A 13,732-nucleotide genomic window follows, 5' to 3' on the forward strand; every position below is an offset into this window, starting at 1 on the left:
CTAGGTAATTTGGGAGCAGATGACAAGGGGGATGGAGGATATTCCCTTAGAACTGCTGCCTACCTGCCTTTCACTCTGGGTCATTGGAACCTCCCTGTGTGCTCTCTGATCCCTCATCACTGGCCCAGCAAAGTGATCTTTATTGCTTGTGGTATAGTCCTTATTGCCTAATTAGAGGCATGGGGAAGAAGTGGGAGATGACTTCACTTGGGTTCATTAGGAAATAATATATCAGGCCTTGCTTAATTACAACTGAATTACTACTACCTATTATAGAGCAGAACCTTGCTGGAATGATAGAGGGTGGCAGAAGTCTCTGTCTTCCATTCTTTCCAAGATCTGCATTAGCTCAGTGGGAAAGGGAAGGATTGCTCAGCTGGGTTGGAGTTGCAACATACACATTGGCAAAGGGCGTTATTTAATTGCGACCCCCTTATCACCAGATAATGTAATCACTGTCACATGCCAGTCAGTGAGTCACTCTTTGCAGCTGCTGAGGGCTCCGGTGGAAGAAAAATGCTAATTCTTATTGTTGGCAATTGCATCTGCATGGCACAGAAAAACATCTCACTCATTGTCTCTCACTGCTTAATTGCTGGACATAATGTCTTGCACTAAAAGGGAGGACAGAATGGATTAAACAAGAACGTAACATCCTTTTAAATATAAAGCAAAAATAGGATACTCCCTTTAGTTCTTTTCCTAATTAGTAGAATAACATGTGCTTGCTTATTGCTGTACTCATATATTTGGCAATTATTTGTTGCATAGGTACTATGTGGCCACCTCCATTTTAAAATTTGTCGGGGAAAGAGAAATGAATAAGACCCAATCCCTGTGCAGCTGGAGAGTACGCTCAAAAAAAAAAAAAAAAAAAAAAAGGAGATAGTATATGCAAATATTTACAATATGATTCTTATAAGGGCATTTCAGATGAAGGAAATGTTCATTGAAGAGAAGGAACTTAGGGTAAATGTTAAAGAATGGATAGAATTTAGACATAAAATCATTGGGGAACGTGCATTACAAATAAAGTGGATATTGTGGGCAAAATATGTAAACCAAGTAACAGGGATCATGTGTTAGAGACAACTTCAGTGAAGTTTAGAGTTGCCAAAAGTATGGTGAGGAATAAGATGGAAGGCTAGATAGGGTATGATAATTCTGATCATCTTTGGTTTTTCTTTTTGGTTATTCAGCATCTCTTAACCTGTTCCAACCACATTCTGATTTCCTTTAGAGAATTACCCAGTATACATAAATTAATGGGGCTGTAATGCAAATCAGGGGTCATTATTCTTTCCCAGCCAAGGCATGACTAATCTAAGTTGGTTAAATTTATTCTGTTTGTAAGATCTTTAAATGTTGAGCAAAGTGTCAGAAGACTTAAGTAGTACCCAAACATGATGGTTGAGCCCTGGGTCCTAATTAGTTTTATCCTATTTTCAATGCTTGATCTCCTGAAAACTGTTCATTTTGTGGCTAGCCTTTATCTTGATTTATTAAATTCTCTTTTTAATTAAATTATCCATTAATTGCTTATAACCAATCCATGGACTGTTATAATCCATGGATATCCTAAAAGCTATGGGAGATGATATCATTCTACTCTCATACTATTAAAATATTTGATACTATTTGCTCTTCTTAGATGTATGCAAAGTATCAGTTCAAGGGGATTATGATTTTGTCACAGATAGAGTCACTTGAATTTAGTAATTAGAACTGGATATAAGGATGACAGTTTTAAAACAAACAATAAAAAAGGCTAAAGCCTTGGTGACTTGGAGATGAATGATACATTTAAAAACAAAACAAAAACTAGCAAACCCAGGATTTTAGAGGGAAAAGTTCTATTTCCTTTTGATTTTAATAGTTGTTGAGATGTTCCAAAATGGAATGTTCTGACTTTTGTTAAAAGTCTATTTTTGAAAAAGGTAAAGTTATGACTTTCATACATATATAAAATGACACATGTCAAAGTTTTCATTTAACCCATTAGTTATAGGAGAGAACCACACACACACACACACACACACACACACACACACACCCCCAATGTTACAGCCAATTGAAGGAGAATCCACAGAACACATTGATAGACTAGGAATATTGAAATGAATTTCTAAATGAATGCAAACCTGGCTTTTTTCACACTGGGTAGGAGAGCTGATTGAACCTCCATTGGACAAAATGTATTTGCTTGTCTCAGCTTTCTGTATATTACCTTTTATCTCAATATGGCTGTAAAATATAGCCTTATCAAAGACAAAGACACTCATCATATAAAGTCAGTCAGTCCAGAGGGGCTCCATCATTCCAGTGAAGGGATGTTCAGTAATCTCTTCTGCTTATTTCAGAGTCTTAATTTTTTCCTTATAGTCTTAGGAAGTAAGGGAAGTATTGAAGTAGTTTTTACAAAACTTTCTGCTGAAGATGCTTGATACTTGCATTAGGAGAAAGATTGGGGGCAGTGAAATCTAACATCTATTGTTACTTTGATATATTGTTTTGCCACACTATTTTCTCTTCTTAAATGTATGCAAAATACCAGTTTGAAGAAATTTCATGCCAGAAGAGGGAATAAAGTGTGATGTAGCTAGGTATTACTAAATCACTGTTTCTTCTCTTCATTCAGTGAGTGAGCACTTTTGCAACAAAAGTTATTCATTCTAAATATTTTAGAACCTCTCTTTTGTGTCATTTATTCACAGGCAACCTGATAGGTGGGTGCCATATTCAGTGCTGATAAGTGCTTAAGGGTCCCCAAGATGGTCTGTGTGGTAGTCCCCATTACATAGGGAAGTCCCCACTCTCGTGTCTGTGTTCACCATCACTGACCCCTTTCCATAAAAGCATTAAGGACTCCTGCTCCATTCAAACACAAGTTACATATAGAGTCATCCTTAGGCTTTGAAGCCTTAGTTTAATGCATATAACCTATTCTTTGCTGAAAGCAGGACCAACCGAAGTGGCCATGTTAGAACAACTGGGTCAGGAAGGAATGTCAGTGGGACACAGAAATAGAAGACCAGGAAGTACAGAGGCACCCATGAGCTTCAGAGTGCTGGCACACATAAACCCTTGCTATTAAACAACATGAGAGAAGTTAATCTTAACCCAAAGCTGGTTCTGAAAGATTATCATTGTTTCAGAAAACTTTCAGACCCTGGTGATCTTATATCAGAATCAAATGGCAAAATCCTAACACCAGAGGCAGCTGGCTCTTCACGTTCTCGGATTTGTATCAGTGCAGTTTAGTGATGCTGGGAAAACTCATAGAATGAGACAGATTTGTACTGCCAATAAATCATGATTGCCACCCTCAACTTGGCTGTCAACAGTGCTCCACAAACACGTGACCATTCTTTTGCCAGTTTATTCTCCCTTCTTATCCAGTGCCTGATTCAAACCTTAACCATTCTCGTTCATGGAGAAAGCAGATCCCATCAGACAGGAGCTTCAATGATTTTCTTCAGACCAGATTTCCAAATCTGACTTTCCCTGCTCTCATTTATATCAAAAAAGGAGGTGACCATTCTCCTATCTAAATTGAGTATTTTCACTTTCATTACAGAACTTACCACATCTTACCTCACACTGTTAATTATATCTACTCTCCCTTAGATCTGCCCATTAGCTGTTAAGAATATGCCAGTCACTTCCATATAGAATAAAGTCTTAACTGGACCACATTTCTTCCTCCAGCCCTGCCATTACTTCTGAATTTCCCTTTGTAGTCCATTTTCTCCAGAGTTGTTTACCCATGTTTCTCAATTTGCATACTCATCATGCAGTTCTTCTACCTCTCCAATCTGTATATACTCTCCCAGTACTCTGACAAAAATGGCTCTGCTGTCTCCAATAACCTCCTTGTTATTAAATGCGTTGCCCAGTTTTCAGCCTTTCTTAGCAATATTCAACAATGCAAGCCACCCCTTTTTTGACATGCTTTCCATATCACCACGTCCTCCTTTCATCCTCCTAATTCTTTGACTACTTTCTCTTAATTTTTTTCCTTAGACTGGCACAAAGTTCAGACATAACTAATCTCTTCTCCCAGTTTTTCTCTCCTGATTCATATATTCTGTGGCATCACATGCCTTCAACTATCCTTTTATATATTGTTAACTCTCAAACCAGCAATTCTCCTTATAATTCTATACATATTTAGCAAACTCTCTTCCAAGAATTTCTGTTGTCTCAGTGTGAAAATGTGACCTCATAGCCTTTTTCCTTAACATCCGATAGCCCTGCATGTTTTTCTATCTCAATTAATAATACCCCCATTCTAACCAGTTGCACAAGTTTCTCTCATATCCACTGGATTTAAACCATATTTATTTTAAATCCCCAGTACAATTTTCATGTCTATACCTTTTTGTATTCCGCTACAGTAGTGCAAGTGGCAGAGTTCCTCATCCAAGTCATCAAGATGACATTTACCCTATCCCGTCTATTCTTCACATAGCCGCAAGGCACTCGTGCTGTTTTCCTATGGAATTCTCAAAACCCATGGCTTCTAGACTAAAACTCAAGTGTCTCCCCAGTCTTTGCATCAGCTTTTGATTGTTTCTAAGAAAGGTTTCCTTCAAGTGAATAGGGATTCTATGGTCTTGATGTGATGGATTGGTAGGAAAGATGAGGGAGAGCATTACAGAGGAAAAACTTTTTTTAAGAAATTTGATTTCACGTTTGAGAATCCATGACGTAGGCCTGGGAGTGACTCATAAGAAAAGGGGCTGCATGACTGGCAGCTCTGAGAGACCAGCAGAGGACATACCTTGTTGTGCCCCTCTCCTACCTTAGGTCTTTGGTAGCACTGTCACATGGACATCCCTCCATCTAAAATAAGGCGAGTACTCTTAACTGTAGTAGCTCTGTTGGGAAGAAGATAAATTTGGTCTGCTGCTAGTGGTGGCTGTCAGTACACATTCCCAACTCTTCCCACTCTTTAACTTCTCACTTCTCACTTAATGCTATGTTACTTCCTTATCCTTGTCAGCTGAAATGATTTTAACAACTCTATTGAGATATAATTTGCATTTCATAGTCACCCATTTGAATTTTAGTAAAGTTACCAAGTTGTGCAACCGTAACTATAATTTTAGAACATTTTTGTCATCCCTCTAGGATCCCCCATGCTCTTTTATAGTTAATCCCTATTTCCATCCCCAGCCCTAGGCAACCACTCACCTACTTTTTGTCTGTATAGATTTGCCTCTTCTGTACATTTCAGATAAATGGAACTGTGCAGTATGTGGTCTCTGTGCCTGGTTTCTTTCACTTAACATGTTTTGAGGTAGCATTCATCAGTGGCTCATTTCTTTTTATTGCTGTATAGCATCTATTGTGTGGAGGATGTACCACACTTTTCCTAATCATTCTCCAGTTGATGGATATATGGGTAGTTTCCATTTATTGGCTATTATGAATAATGCTACTATGAACATTAACATGAAAAGTTTTGTTTGAATAGATGATTTCATTTGCATAGGTATCTAGGAGTGGACTTGCTGGGTTACATGGTAAACTTATATTGAACTTGTTAAGAAACTGCCAAACTCTTTTCTAAAGTGACTGAACCATTTGATATTAGTTGAAGTTTATCTTAAAAACAAACAAGCAAACAACAACAAAAAACTCTTTCTTCCAAGGCATTAATGTAGGGAAAAAGAAAATCCGTTATTTCTTTTTCTTTCTTTTCTATTCTTTTTAATAAGCTATTAAGTTAACAAAGGTTTGGATGAGTGTAGGTGTGGCTGTGTAGCAGGGGAGATAGGAGAAACACTATATCAATTTAATGCCGTTACCCAATTCAGAAACTTTAACTTTTGAAAAATTAATGTTTCTTCAAATCAAGAATAAGTTCTAAGTCTTATCACATTACTTCTAATCTGCCAGTAGCTCTTGCTGCCTGCTTTCCTGTGTTAAGAAAGATTCTGCATCTAGATCTTTGTTCAGACTCAGTGGGAGGAGGGACACTGATTGGTGAGAACTCTTCTGGTCCAGTGAGAGGGGTTATCTTATCCTTTCGGCCATTTTTTTTTTCCTATATGTTTCCTCTTAGAAGAAAAAGATTGCGTCAAACAAAAACCAGTTTTAAAAAGAATTTTTTTTTTTTTAAGAACCCTTAAACAATAAATGATTCCTTGATTCACAGGAGTGAATGCTTGTGGTCCAGTTTCAGGTTAGAGTGATAGTGGTGTTAGGGGCAGACAGCCTTCTTAAAAATATGCTTCATGTCAAATCATGAAAGGCAACATTTTTCTAATTTTTGGTATTAGTCTTGACCAATGCAGTCTGTTATTCTTAATCCAGAAATAGTTTTCTGCTTGCTTTCCATTTAGATCTGCAGCATCTTCTGCCTGCTTGTTTCTGCTTAACCTTTTTATGACAAAATTAAGCAAAGAAGGGTTGATGGGGGCACAGTGTACATATGAAGTCTTTCTTTGTGGTGAGGAGTCAGCCAAAATCACAGATTTCCAGTCTTACACAATAGGAGCTTTGCAATTTGCCCGGCCCTTCCCACCCACTGTGGCTAGTGTTCTCTTTTACAACCATCAGCATTCTCAAGGCAGCTGAACATGAGTCTGTAATTACAATGGTAACAATGGCTGCAGGGCAGGAAATATGCATGAAATATAATACAGATGAGAGCAGCATTATGCCCAAAGTGCTCTAATGGTCTCAGGACCTCACCAGGTGGTAAGCCATCTCCCTCGATTTTAATTTCCACCTACCATTTGCCAGGTAACCTTTGCCCAGTCACTTACCATCCCAGGGTGCTGTCCTCAGAAGGCATGATGTGATTGGTCCTTTGCTGGCCTGGCAGAAGGATCCCCCAGCTGGATGAGATCATGCAGACAAAGCTAACAGAAAGTGGTACTTCATTATATGGACAGAAACGGAACTGGAATGGGAGAAAGGCCTGCTTCAAAACCATGACAACATGGAAGGAGAAATGGGAATTTGATGGTAAGGGCTCTAGAAAAAACTTCCTGCCTCTGTGTATCACCAGTTGTATGTCTTTTTTCAAAGGAAAAAACTGATGTGGTAGAATCATCCCTCTACTAAAAAGCATAAATGATACGTAACAGGAAGAAAAACATTTTTAAAATTCCCTCAGCACTTCTCAGACTTTAGTGTGCACATGAATCACCTGAACATTTTATTAAAATGCAGAGTCCAATTCAGTAGTCTGGGGTGAAGCCTGAGATTCTGCATTTCTGACAAGCTCCAAGGTATTCCCAATGCTGCTGGTCCTAGGGCCATGTTTTGAATAGTACAAGTCGAACCTACATCCCCTTCCCTGATTGTGTGTGTGTGTGTGTGTGTGTGTTGAAAAAAAAAAAAAAAAAGATACCCAAAAAGGTACTGTGATTTGGTCAAGATCTCATAGATATCTTTGTGGTATCTTGTGACAGGATGAGTATAGATTTTGGATCACCTCAGGCTCCTTCTCAAACCTAAGTTCATACCATAGGAGCACCAGGAAGTGGCAGAAAAAGCATAAATAGAAGTTAATTTAGGGGCTGACAGATACAGGCCCTAGTGGTATCAGAAAATAAGAAAAAAAGTGTGCAGATTAAGGGTTGGATTAATTGTTTTATTGAACATTCAGCTTCTGGGGAGTGTTAGAAAGCATGTAACTGTGTGTGCCAGGGACTGATTATTCTGCCTTCAATTAGCAGCAGATTGGAGTAAATAATCCCACCTCTATGCTGCCTCTGCTCCCAGTTATATAGTAGGTAGGTCTAGAATGATCTGATGATTGCTTCTAGCCCTAACATTTTATGATTCTCTAATGGATTTAAATATGCCAGATCTGTTTTGTTTTGTTTTGTTTCCTTTCTGCCTCCAGGAAGTATAGTATTTGACTGAAAGAGAAGAAAAGTGCTTGGGGAAAGTCCAACACTTTTTAGAAATCTACATTACTTGCTTAACTAGTGTTATTTCTTTCCTACATTTCCAGAAAAGTGTGGTAAGGTGTCTAGAGTAAATAACTGTCAATAAACTTGAGTTTAAATTTCCAGTAAGAACAATTGAATAAAGGCTTGGATGACTATACATGAGGATTGGAATTAGTAGAGGATATCTTTATGAGGTGCATATTTTCATTCTATATCACTATTAAAAATGCACATTATAAAATGCTAATATCAGCATGGGCTTGTTAAGATACACCACATTTTCATTCTTCTATCCATAATTCTAGCTAGGATGTGATTGGCTGAGAAAATTGTTGATACTTCTAGAACATGTAGAGAAGTGTATTCCTTGCACTTTATAAAGTGAGTTTCCTAAACTTAAATTATCATTTACTTAGGAAGTATGTATTTTTTTTCCCACAGTAAAAGAAGAGAGTTACCCAAATCTAATCATATCAACAGTTTCCCATTTCATTCTATTATTCTTGTATTTTTAATGCCTGGTTTAGTTAATGAGATTTGAAAGTTTTATAATGAGAGCATTTGAAACAGAATTCATTAGCAGGCAGAGATTTTTGTACCATATTCAGAAAATTACATGGTAATAAAATAGGAATATGATTTGAGGAATTTCTAATACAAATTGATTTTTACATTAATGATTTCAGTATCCAATCCTGACAAAGGGGAAAGACTGGTTCAACATGTAAGTTAGATATGAATGGAAACAAGCATTTACTGAGCCCCCGCTCCATATGCAACTGCCTATTAGACACTTTGAGGTCACAATCGTGTAAGACATGTTTCCTGCCTGTTCAAGGTTCATTGTCTAGTCAGATGACCAACATACAGGAACCAACTAGAGAGCAAAATGAGACAAAACAGAATTAAAATAGTGTTGTATTGTGTTGTTTTAGGCTGCAAGTGATAGTTTCATTTGGAGACTTGGGAGAATATTAAACCGAGGAAAGTTTCAATGAGAATAAGATAGTACTAAAATGGAGAAAGGTCAGAAACAGAGCTAGTCCAATTCATGATGATCCAATTTTCTCTAGTTGCACATAGTTTTGTTTGTCTGTCTTTGGTTTGTTTATCCTTTTAAAATAGACTATCCATGATTGTTACCAGTGCCTAGAGAAATTAATAAATACTAGAACACCTAGACTCAAGTCCAGGTTACTGCTTATGCAGAAAATTTGCACTTAGCATGCATCTGAGAGAACAATCATTCCAAAGGCAATAGGAGCAAATAAAAGTGAACTCACCCCCATTAAAATCAACAGATGTCTTGTGTTGGTTGACAAAGAGGAGAGTCACCTTTGAGGAAAGCACATTATCAGTCCTTCAGATTTATTTCACTGTCCAGATCCCATTTGGATTTATGTGTGAGTATTATGATGAATAAGGAGACTGAAAAATTGAAAGAGCTGTTTTATTTCATAAAGTCTGTAAGACATTAGGATATGAACAACACTACTTTGGTATCTTTTATAAGAATGTTCCTTTCAAAAAAGGAAGAATTCAGCTTTTTATCTTCTGAATTTGTTGCTACTGTGGGCTCTGGCAGAAGGTAATTCCTAGACGACACAGGGACATCTGGAAGATGTCCAGAGAGAGACTCCAGTCGCTGCTAGAAGACAGTAAAGTCCAGTGGACTTCTCAGTTCTCAACAACAACAGAATAGAAAAGGAAAGAAATAGCTAATGCCATGCAGTTACTAACTGGGCAGCTTACTAGACCTGTGGTTAGATAGAAAGACACATGAGACATCCCTGGGGGCTTCTTAGTTGAATTTAAGTGGAATCATTTGTAATAAGTTCAGGGGGAGGGGAGAGACAGATGAAAGGAGACAGTGAAATCTGGGCTATTATTTGAAGCCTCAGATCTTTAAATGAAGCTTAAAGCAACTCTCCATGTATATGGTATCACGTTGATAGTTATCCATCTTAAAGTTTTCTAGCTTTTTTGAGAAATAGTTTTTTTGATCCTTGCCTCTAGATGTATTTACTTCTTTCAGATTGTGTTTTCTCATCTTAATTAATTTACTAAATAGCTATTACAAAGGACCACTTATTTCATTATTTATTAAACTCATAGTTTCCTGTTTTTGTATATATGTACATGTATGTATGTGTATATATGTATATAGAGAACATATCCTATATTTTTATTTTATATTTTTACTTATATTTTTATTTATATTTATATTTGTATCATATTTTTATTTACTTCTTCCTATTTTCATGAGAGGTTCTTGTACTTTTTCTTTGTCCCAACACGACATCCCCTCCAGTTCAAGCTGAGGATTAGAACTTGGCTTCTGCTTCTGGAATCTTACATTTTCTATCCCATAGCTTCATTTTCTGGGAAGTTCATATCATCTTTTGGTTTGGGCTTTCCAGAATGATCTCCCCAGTATTTTTTTGAAAACTTACCGTTGTCTGAAGGACAGAAGCATATCTCATTTTTTAATAGCTAAATGACTCAAGTAAGACTTAAAAATTTTTCCATGGGCTTGTTCTAATTCTAGTTTATGAGAAAAACTCACTACTTCTCAAGTCACAATCTACAGATCTAAGAATCTACAACTTTCCATGGCCATTCTGCTGTAGTCACAAGAAGAAATGAAGCCAAGAAGATGTAAAAGTGAGAGAAAGGGAGTGAGCTGGAAGCATCAAGTACATGCTTTCTGTCCTTGTGGTCCCCAATATCCGATTGCTTTATTTCTCATCGTACCTATTAGCTTCTCAAAATTGATTGAAAAAAAATTCCTCATGTTTAATCTACTTGGAACTGAGTTACTGTCACTTGCCACCAAAGAAATTCTAATATATCACAAAAATATGATTGAGATATTTATGATAATTCTGTCATTTTCCTAATGCCATTCTCTGGTATTTTCCAGGCATGTGATATGTAGAATGTCACTAATTCAAAATGAATGTTTCCTACGTTTTCTATTTTTATAATAATAATTTAAAAAGATCGTTTGAAGCAATGAATTTCCCTCCCAGTACAGGTTTGGTTTACTGTTCTCATTTTCATTATTCTCTAATACAGATGATGATTACTTTTCTTTTATTTAAATATTAGTCTGAAGTTTCATTGCAACTTCAACATATGGCATAACTCAGAATTTTTTAATGCTTATGGTATTTTCTGTGGATTTTTAGAAAAGATATATTCTGTAATTGCAAGATGATGGTTTAATTACAAATCCATTAGATATATAGTTAACTTGCTACTATTTCCCTGTGTTGATGGGGATAGTTTTTTTGAGAAAGTTTGAGAGGATAGAATATTGGTTAAATACCCATCATATTCTCTCTAGACATTTTCCTTTTATATTATAGTCTTAGTGTTTAGCTGTTTTGACTGTAAAAATCCATTTTCTTTTCAAATTTCAATAACGAACATATATTACTTTATAGCCAGAAAATAAAATATCATTACAAAGATAAAGAATCTTTTGTTATTTTTATATGCTATCTATTTAAATAGGCTTACTAACACTTTATTTTTTCTGTCTTGCAATTGGCTTTGTCTGACTGACATTTATTAGCTGTGTAGGTACAAGTCACTTAACCTCTCTGGATCTCAATTTCCTCATCTGTAAAGTATGAATATTAATATGAACCTTCATATAAGCTGTTTAGGAGTATGAAATGAGAATGTTTCAGTCTGAATATAAGGTCATTTCAAGGTATGGGAAAGCTTTAAATCCACAGGAACATTTAATTCTGTCATTTTTATATAGTCCTTATAAACACAGTGCTTTTTCAACCACAAAGCACCTGAACACCAAGACAGAACAGAGATTTTATTTTTCTTGACTCAGCTGATTAGGACATATATCTAAACTTAAGGCCAATAATGTTTGAATTCTCTCAGTCCTTCCATTCTCTAAAATTTGTTCCACTTTTCAGACTTCCAGAGCCTCAATATCCTTATGTGTTTGATGGGTTTAATAGCTGTGTTGGATTTTTGGTATGGATTAGAGATACTTCATGTAAAATACTTAGTCTTTGGGTGCCTGGGTGGCTCAGTTGGTTAAGCGACTGCCTTCGGCTCAGGTCATGATCCCAGGGTCCTGGGATCGAGCCCCGCATCGGGCTCCCTACTCGGTGGAGAGCCTGCTTCTCCCTCTACCTCTCTCTGCCGCTCTGCCTACTTGTGCTCTCTATCTCTGTTAAATAAATAAATAAAAATCTTTAATAAAAAAAAAAATACTTAGTCTTTGACTGACACAAAGTGGGTGCTCAGTGGGTCATGGAGGTGTTTATGGCTCTTAGTCCAAGCACAGTTAGCTACAAGGCTATTCCTTGCTTTAGAGAGAGCACTGGGCGTTAACTCAGAAGTCCTGGCTCTTTCTAACAGAGCCACATGATCCTGCAGAAAATCACTTAATGTTCCTGATGGTTTTCTTCTCCCTCTAGGAAATCTATATGAGAAATCTTTTGTGTCTACCTTATATTTTTAATGAAGAGCAAAGAATATAATTGATGTGACTGAACTGTTTTTTGCATCAATACCCCACAATAACTTTCTTTAAAAAAAAAAAATGATTTTATATATTTATTTGAGAGAGCAAGCAGCTGGGGGAGGGGGTGGAGAGCAGAGGGAGAGAGAGAATCTTAAGCAGACTCTGTGCCCATGATCCCTAATTCATGACCTGAGTGGAAAACAAGGGTTGGATTTTTAACCCCCTGAGCCACCCAGCCACACCGCCCCCCAACTTTCTTTGCAATACTTTCAAATTCCTGAGTTGTCATTTGAGACCTTTCATGGTTTGGTCTCTTAACATTTGGACTAAATTTCTTTTATATCCACCTTAAATCTTTGCTTCAACCATAGTAAATTAACTGAGGTTGTCCAAAGCTACTGCACTGTTTCTTGTTTTGGAGATTTTTGTACAATGTGGCTCCCTCTCTGCAGAGAATACTCCTCCATCCTATCTCTCTCCAACTCCTTACTCTTTTTGGAAATTAGACCTCAACCCTCATGTCACCTCATGCAGAAAAACATCTTTAATTCTCCAAAGAGAGACTGGTATCATGTTATTATTCCCATTACCTAATTTATTAAATGACTCTGTCCTTACCTATCTCTGGACTTATTTATATCCCTCAGAATTATGTGAGTCTTGTTTTCTCACAGTCTGTCTAGGAACACATTGCATGAGCTTAAGAACTATTTGTTGAATAGGTAAAATAATGAAATACACACACAAACGTAATTATTATTTTAATACACCTGCCCAAATAAAGTATCAGTTTTGAGGAGTTCTGTGGGTAGAGTAAATAAAGTCTTCATGGAAGAGAACAATTCAATAATATATATTTTTAAAAGGAGTTTTTAACTTTTTAAATTACTAAACAAACAAAAGTTATCATCAGATAAAAGAATAAGATATTATTCTGTGTAATAAGAATTATGTTTTGAACCAACAACCTTTCAAAGAAGCTCTTTATATTCAAAAGTATGTCCATGCAGAAGTAAAGCTTCCATAGGATATGCTTCCTGACAATTCTGAGGCTATGAAAAATCCCATCTTTCTCTTGGCTTTACTGCCATCTGTTGTTCAAAGAAGTAATCACATTTTTAGTATTTTTTTTAAATTTTTATTATTATTTTGTTTAATTTTATTATGTTATGTTAGTCACCATACAATACATCACCAGTTTTCGATGCAGTGATCCATGATTCATTGTTTTTGTACAACCCCCAGTCCTCCATGCGGTATGTGCCCTCCTTAATACCCATCACCGGGCTAACCCATCCCTCCACCCCCCCTCCCCTCT

This window comes from Mirounga leonina, unplaced genomic scaffold (genome assembly GCF_011800145.1).
Source record: "Mirounga leonina isolate KUSES-001 unplaced genomic scaffold, KU_Mleo_1.0 Mir_93, whole genome shotgun sequence".
Classification (NCBI taxonomy): domain Eukaryota; kingdom Metazoa; phylum Chordata; class Mammalia; order Carnivora; family Phocidae; genus Mirounga; species Mirounga leonina.